Raw genomic sequence first — 8,314 nt, 5'->3', positions numbered from 1 at the left:
ATCACATCAGGCGTCTCATGAATTTTAGCTCTCCTTCTCCAGCCCTCATCTTCATGCTATGCCACAAGCCTAATTTGATGGGTGTTACTGCTGTAATAAGCCTTGCAAATCCCAGTGGACATCTTCATCAATACTGAACGATGGACTGGAATGGAGATTACATATGAGTGCCTGACCTCTGGGGAGTGCATACGCCCCATCCCAGCCACCAAACCTTCTTCAGAAGAGCAAATACTGTGCCTTTGGGCTGCAACTATCGACAAATATTTTAAGGAAGGAAATGAGCACTGTTGCATTCTCAGGGAAAACAGGAAGGGAAACTGGTAGTTTCCACAACCAAATGACACGTTAATTTTAAACTTTAAAACTTTTGGTGCAGATTTGTTCCTAGAAAGTGCACAAACAGGCATTCATTTTGAGTATGCCGTTGGCTGCTGACAAATATGTTCTAAATTATGCAGAGATCAGTAATATTAGTCTTTATATAAATGTTTGTGACTAGAATTACTTTTATAGCAGTAATTCTTACACAAACCATGTTAACAAAACCAATGCCATATTAAAAATTGGTTGAATACCAAATTATCTTGAGCAGAATTGCGTGTGGCTGGGAATGCTGTATTTCCATAAGCAGAGGGTAAAACATATGTTTTGTCTAAATTTACTGTTACTTTACACTAAAGGAAAAAAGACAAACTGAGGGAGGACTCGGTATCTGGGGGCATGTCACCATCTAGTGATGGAGCACAGAAACAACTGAATCAGATGTCTGTGTGTGCAGTTTTAACAGGTGAGATAAAGAAAGCAAATTCATGATGGCTGTGCACAAAACGTGTTCACACAAGGACACAACACACATGACCACCAGGCGATGGTTTCAGTCCTTCCTCAGACATTGGCTTTGACTCCTCCAAGACTGACAAATCCCTCAGAGAAGTCATTACGTTTGCTGGATAAATTGGTGTTGCCCCTTTCGCCCAGCCCTTTGGTGATTCTGCAGAAGCTGCTGTGGGTGTTAAAGATGAATATTTTCCTGTGTGCCAATGCATGAGGGTGCTAAAGTGCAATTCAGCAGCCAGGCAGCTGGGGAACAGTTTTGTTCTCCAGCTGAAACAGGGAAATGATCGCTGAAACTTGCAGGAAACTGCAAGTGGTGCAGCATGAAGACTGGTGGCATGCAAAGGCAGGGCAGATGTCCTGCCACACAGTGCCTGCTCCCGGTTTGCTGGTGAGTTGGGAAAGTCACATGCAAAATGGAAAACTCAGCCACAACTAGAAAAAAAAGTTAAAGACCAAAGCCAACGTCTGGACCTCCTCCCATTAGTCCTTCCCTGGGGTCATTTCCCTGAGGTGAAGGGACCTGCTCTTGTGTTACAAGGGCCAGCAAGGGGGGGACAGGTTTCTGAGCCCCTTGCAGGGTGCTGGGGCCTCTCCACACAGCCGCTTTTCAGGGTGGCAGGTTGCAACCCAGCCACAGCAGAGCCACAGCATCCCTGTGCCTCCCCCAGCCTGTCCAGCACTTCCCCATTCAGTGCCCTCTCTGCCAGTGGCCAGTGGCCAGGTTTGCCCCAGAGTGCTGGCTGCTGCCTGCCTGGCACTCATGCTGTGTCCCACATTGCTGCCTTCTGTTATAACTCAGTTCCTTGTCCCTGACAAGCAGCGGTGATAAGTCTCTGTAGCACAGACCCTCCATCCCAGTTCCTTTGTTATTTCAGCCAGTTTCAGCTTCGAACTATCTTTCTGGTCATTATTCTCACCCTAAATGTTTAGGTAACACGAGTCAAAAGAAGAGGAGCACTGACCAACTGGCACACCCTTGACCCACGGCAAAGCCAAAAGGTGGCTTCATGCTGGCCCCACTATAAGTCAGCCCAAACAAGAGCCACCTCCACGCTTGTCCTACAGTGTTCAGTCTTCTCAAACTGAGCTCTGCCCTCTCCCAGCTTCAGGTGCCCCACTCTGCGCTGATGAACAGAGCAGGCAGAGTCGCTGGGGCGTCCTAAGACCCCGGTTCCCACTCAACGGCTCTCAGCTGCCAGGGGGTCCTGCTGGGACACGGTAAGGTGCACATGGGCCAGCAAGCCCCTCCGGAGCAAGGTCTCTTCTCTAAAGACTGCTAGAGGGAATGGTTTCTTTTTATTTTTCTGAAATATTCAGAGCAAAGTCCTCTTCCAGAGCCGATTTCTTCCTAACAAACCACAAAGCCCCACACCGGCTTTTATCCCGGCACATCGCCCGCTTCCCAACAAATCCTTCTTACCTGAGAGTGCCGGGGGTGCCGAATCCGTTCGCCTGCGCGCGTGGGAGACCAGGCAGAGGAACCGCAAAATCCAGACTTCAGTGAAAGCCACCTGGGAGAGTTCTCTCCGGTGGGACCCCAGAGCCGCGCTCGGCTCCCCAGGACCCTGCCCGTGGGTGGTGAGGCGCAGTGTGGGGCTCAGTTGCTTTTATTCCTTCTGGCCCCCCGCTCGCACACCTCTCGGCGGCAGCACCGTGGGAGCTGTGGGATGCAGGAGCGCTTGCCGGCAGAGCCCATCCTCATTAGTTTCCCCACTCCCACGGTTGGCTGGAGCCACAGCCCACCCTGCGCCGTTTTCAGGGTGTCAGCAGGGGGAAGCAAAGGACCCCACACATCTGTGACTGTACTGGAGGAAAAAAAAAAAGAAGAGATTTCTTTCGCAAAGTCTTTTATTTAAAAAAAAAAAAATTCATTTATTCCAAAATCAGTAGCGAGTGGTAAGTACTTGGTTTGTTCTTCATGCAATTTCCCCCCCTTCCTATTGATGCAGTTGATAGAGCTCTTTGCAAACTGCCACATATATAACCTTAACCATTGGCTAGTTTATATGTCTTGTGTCACCCTGGCAGGGGTCTATTTGTTAGGTGGTTACTTGCTAGGTCACCTTCCCATCAGCAGGTGACAATTTGATATCTCAGGTCTAATTATAGGTGTGGCATCATTTTCTGGAAAGCCCTTGTTTCTGTACAAGAGAAAGTGGGTTTGAGGGAGAACACCTCTGCGGGAGGAGTGACAGTATTGATAAAGATTGAAGTGCATTTCAAATCCTTTCGGAAAGGCCCCGCAAAGAAAGAAAAGGTTACCTGCTGCGTTAGTCGTCGGCAGGGAGCTGACAAAGTGCCTGGGTGCCTGGTCCGGCTCAGGAGGAACAATTCTGCCTTCAGCTGTCAGGTTTGCACAGTTCATCACCAGTGTCATTCCCAGTGCTAAAGGTCTTGCATTAAGAAAAGGGCATCCACATGTGGGTCAGCCAAGGGAAGGAAAATGATGGTGTTTGATGGCTAACTTTGCATGCTGCTGGGTCAGCAAAATATATGTGCACATGCACAAACACAAGCGTGTGCTGGTTTTTATGCTCTCCATGCTTTTCCCTGCTGCATGGCCACGTGCGCTGGAAAAAGCACTGACCACAGGTTATGTGACTGCCTGTTTTCCATAGCCTAGCAGAGTGACAGTGAAATACTGAGCTCTTCCCCACTGCTTCATCCCCTGGATGCTCCTATTCTGAGCACAGCTAACACTGGGCAGCAGAGAAGCCTGTAGCACACTTGCAGCGCTGCCTGCCCCACGCCTGTGCAGTCCAAACTAAGGTTTTTAATGTATAAAATGTAGTGCAATTGAAGCCTTTGCTTTTCTGGTTTGGCTCTCTAGGTCACATCTTTCACACACAACGTGAGGCCTCAGAGTGGGCTGTGTGGCTCAAGGAAACCCGCTGCAGGGCATGGCACTGTGGGAAGACCACCAAATATTATTAGGTCTTTTTGATAAAGTGGTGAGAAATATCAGCACTGAAAGCAACGGATCAAAAAAGAGGTCCAGCCTCCCACACAGACAGCTTGACACTTCCATGAGCCATCAGCTCCATTTGAAGAGGTAGCAGTAACTCCTAGGGAAGGTGTTACGTGCGGAACGTGGGGCAGGAGCAAACGCAGAACAGGGTAAAATCCCAAATAGAGCTGATTCTGCAGCTATAAAGCAAGATTATTTCAGGGAGAAAAAGAGGAATTTTTCTAGTGTGTCTTCAGGTCCAAGGCCGGAAGCCTGGAAAGTTGTGGTTGAGGAAGTTCGGCAGTGAAGGAAAGGGTGAGACTAAGGCTTTTATTCATTGCACTTAAGCAGGGGTTTATTTGAGTGCTGAAACAGGGAGCCCAGCTCCTCTGTATAGTCAGTGAAGAGAGCAGGGAGACACTTCTGGAAGACTCTGGTGCTCTCCACTGGTGCTGGAAGAGACACAGCAGGAAGAGACTGAGACACGTCGGCCGAGTGGCCAAACCGGACAGCTTGGCTTTATGTGGTCCTAGTTCCTCTTTGCTACAGTCTAATAAAGCTCTTTCTTCCAGCGGAGAAAGCCGCTCTTCCCGTGGTTGTTCCCAGGTCAGTGCCTCACATGGGACATCAACAAGGATTTCAGTTATCATCTCCAATGTCACTGCCTTCTTTTGGGGTGCTTTTTCTCACCCTCCGTAAAGCTCTGAGGCAAGTTTTGGGTTGCCTGTGACTGCTGAGGTCATGCCACAGTGGTCACATGTTCTAACCTGTGGCCTTCTAGCTTGTTTGCTGATCTCCTTGTGACTGCTGAGGTCATTGGGCTGAGCTGAGCAAAGGGACTCTGCGACGCTGCCACCAAAAGCACAAGTCAGAGGACAGTCTCCTCAAACACCAGCCCCCTCTCAGACCAGGAGGGACTTTTACATCCCCTCATAACATGCATTTGGGATTCTTTCACCAGGTGCCTTTTTGGAAGCAGTTGCACCTTGCCATGGGTTTTCCTGGCTACTTAATACTTCGTGTGGAGAGGGAAAGGGCCCTGCAGAGATACTGTCTTTCCTTTTCAGTTTGCGTTTATTTTCAGTTTATTTTCGCTTTCCATATAGGGTGAATACTTTTGCCACAGGGCTTTCTCCTAACTTGATGACTCAGAAGTCAAAATCAACATAAAAATAGTCCCCCATCTCCTACGTTATTTTGTTCTTTTCAAATTGGAAGAGTCTGACTGTTTTCTTAAATGCTGCATGTAATCAGGAATGTTACATTTTCTTGTATAAATTATCCTTGTGTATTGAAATATAAGCAGCCCATGGGAAAGAAATTCAGTGTACATTTCATTTCTTCCATTGTTCAAGGCAAAAAAAGTGTACTTATCTGCTGAGAAATACTCTGCTTACGCAGGGGAAACCAATCGTCAATACTGACTTACCAGCATTTTAATGATCGCCTGTAGGGATCCCAGAAATTATAACATTCAATCATCACAGGAAGATCATGGCAAAAAATAATGAGGACCAAGAGTCCCTGTGGCAAGTGCAGGCGGTGTTGACAGTGACACTTTGGAGTACCATTAAACCGCTTGATTCTGGTGATTCTAAAGGAAAATTTTAGGCAGCCTTGGGAAGATACTGGGACTAGAAGTGCTATCAGTGCAGCGAGTCACTGTGTGCCCAGTCCAAAGTTCCCTGGTCTGTGAGAGCCAGGAGGTGACCATCTCCATCTCCTGGGATGGCCTGGAAGCTGCAGAACTCAGTGCAGGGCAGACGCTGTGAAACGCTGTAGCCTGCCGACACACACAAGATCAGACCAGGCGCTTTCTTCTCACCCGCATCACCGAGGAGATGTTTTTGTGTGGCTGTCACAATAAACTACAGAGTCGCGTGAAGCCTGCCACTATGGATGTTTCAATTCCTCGGCTTCTTCCTACAAGACTGTCTTGGGGAAGGGAGGTTTATGTGCCGGTCTCCGCAGCAGTTTACTTGGCCAACGCCCAAGAGGCAAGGCGGAAAATGAGACAATATCACACTGACTGCTTCACTCTTCTTCTTACTCAGGACAATTCATCATAATGTAATCTAGGCCTAAGGAATAGAAAGACAAAGGACAAAATGTGCTGGATAACCTATGGGGAGAGTAACTTTATTAAAGTCTAGTAAGAGATAACTACTCATGTTGCAGCTTTCCCTCAGTCGGGTTACTTAGAGGATCTCTTTTTTCTACTTTAAATATGCAACACGCAAGCAGAGCAGGACGAGATTCGCCTTGTTTCTATAGGAAAGGAGATTACGAGACACAAAGGTACCAGCTGTGGCTGAGGACATCTGCGAGCCTCCAGCCCCAGATGCTGGGGGATAATTCTGGGAAAGTAACAGGAGATGTTCCCTGGGTCCGTAGCCACTGTCCAAGGCAGGGTAATGGGCTAGATGTCCTCACCTCATTTGCTTGTATCTCTGAGTCTTCAGTTACTCTATCAAATTCAATCAAAATCAGCAGATTCACAAGTTATTAGAGGGAACAACCAGAGGGCAAGACCCAAGGTAACAAATGCACACAGTGTGTTTCCATAGGAAGCCAGGCCAGAACAAAGTGTTGACTTTCAAACACGCTAGTGTTTGAAAAGTTACTAATGAAATTACTTCCTTAGGAATGTTTGCTGGTTTCCTACAGGGAAAAAAGAGCTTTATTTCATTTTTATTGAATGGCATTCATCAGAGATTGTTTCCCACTGATAATTCAGGAGGTCAACCTGTGCGTTGTTCTGTGTAAAGAAAATTTTCCTTCAAATAATAAATACGTTTATTTAAAAAAAACCAGTCCTCTGTTCCCTTGCTTATCCACCAAACTAACGAATTGCCTAAATTGATGGGAGCAAAATTTACGCATAAGCCCAGAATATTAACCAGCAAATTCCAGTGCTCTCGAAACCTGCAGTAAGAGAAAGTGGAATTACTAAAGTATAAAAACCAAAGCCCCCGTTGAGGTCCATGTATTCTTTGTTTATGCCACTACAGAGTATGCTAGACAAATGTGTAGAGTTTGTAAAATCCTTTGGGAATCCCTGAAAAATGAAGTGGGGAAAAAAAGATTAGCTCCTCACACAAGGGCATAATAAAACCACTGAACATTTCTGTCTTAATTGTGCTTCATGCTGGAGTATAAGGGAAAGTTATCACAGCTGAATAAAATGCTAAACTCTCCTAGCAGCAAAATGCCTCCTTTAATGTAATAGCAGGAATAAACCTCTCATTTCTAAAGTATAGTTGACAAAAAAGGCTAATAACTCATAAAGGTTTTACATACAATGAAAAAAAGTCAAAGCCTGTAAAGTTACTATGCATGAAATATGATAATCTAAATCAGCAGTTTAATTTGCACTTCTGCAGATCAGACCTAATATTCCCATTGCATACAGCCGTAATAAAAGTGTTTTCATTTGGTTTGTTTCATTTTCTCACTCATAAAATATGCCTTTTGCCACCTGTCAGTGCATTTATCCTCCTCAGTTGGAGGATAGCAAACCATACTTGACACAGTATCTGTTCAACAGACCTGAAAATACTAATCCTCCCAAAGCGAGGGCCACAATCCCTACTTGTAGCCTTAACTCATGGGAAACAGAACCATATGTTTATTGTAGAGTAATTATGGTAAACAATAACGAGAAAAGTTGCTGAGGGGATTTCAAAGCAGAAATACCACTGAACAGTTAAGTGACTGCAAACGAGTTAGGATGGAGTTCAGTGCAGTATTGAGATGTGTGGAGTTAGGAGTCTCCAGTGGAGTTGTCTACCCATGACCTTGCATTAGGGTCTGGGGAGAGCGATGACTTGATTTAGTTCCCTAAATGCATCCCACCTGGGATGCTCTAGGTATCCTGCCTGGCCAGCAGCCACCAGACCAGAAGGGTGTGGGTCTCCTGTAGGTCCTGTCTCATATCTGCCAGCCCTGGGTAGATGTCCTGGGTAATTGAGGGCACCTTGAACAGTTCTAGAAGCCTATGTTTATCTGGACAGCTCTTGCATTGGCTAGGTCTGCACTGTGGTGTGGGGCTGGGCACCTACCTCGTGTGTAGATGCCCGTATCACTGACAGCCTCATTTAGTTATCTGCAGTCTGGATCCCAATGCCACCCCTGTGGTCTGTGCAGGCAGGAAAGGCAGGAGTCGGCTAAGTCTGCATTTCTTTCTTCTGTAGGGCCATATCGGGGGAGGGGGTGCTGGAGCCCCCCATGCAAGGGAGAAATAACCCTCACCTCTATGCATCTGTATATATGTATATTTAGGTAATGCATTCAAATCTCTGCTTTGGGAGATGAAGTCTTGCCTTATGCAGCCCCTCCAAGCCCCATAAACTAGGACTCACCCCACTGGCTCCTGATCCCCATCGCCTGCCCACAAGGCTTGGTCCTAGGCTGCAGCCGAGAGGTTCAAGGTCGGAGCCCAGGCTTGTGAGATGCTTGTGAGAAAGGTGCTTCAGTGGCAGCCAGCCCTGTGGCTTCTCGCAGCCATGTGTTTCCATGCACAGAGCA

This window comes from Gymnogyps californianus, chromosome 1 (genome assembly GCF_018139145.2).
Source record: "Gymnogyps californianus isolate 813 chromosome 1, ASM1813914v2, whole genome shotgun sequence".
NCBI lineage: Eukaryota > Metazoa > Chordata > Aves > Accipitriformes > Cathartidae > Gymnogyps > Gymnogyps californianus.
Note: the sequence above shows the minus strand (reverse complement) of the source record.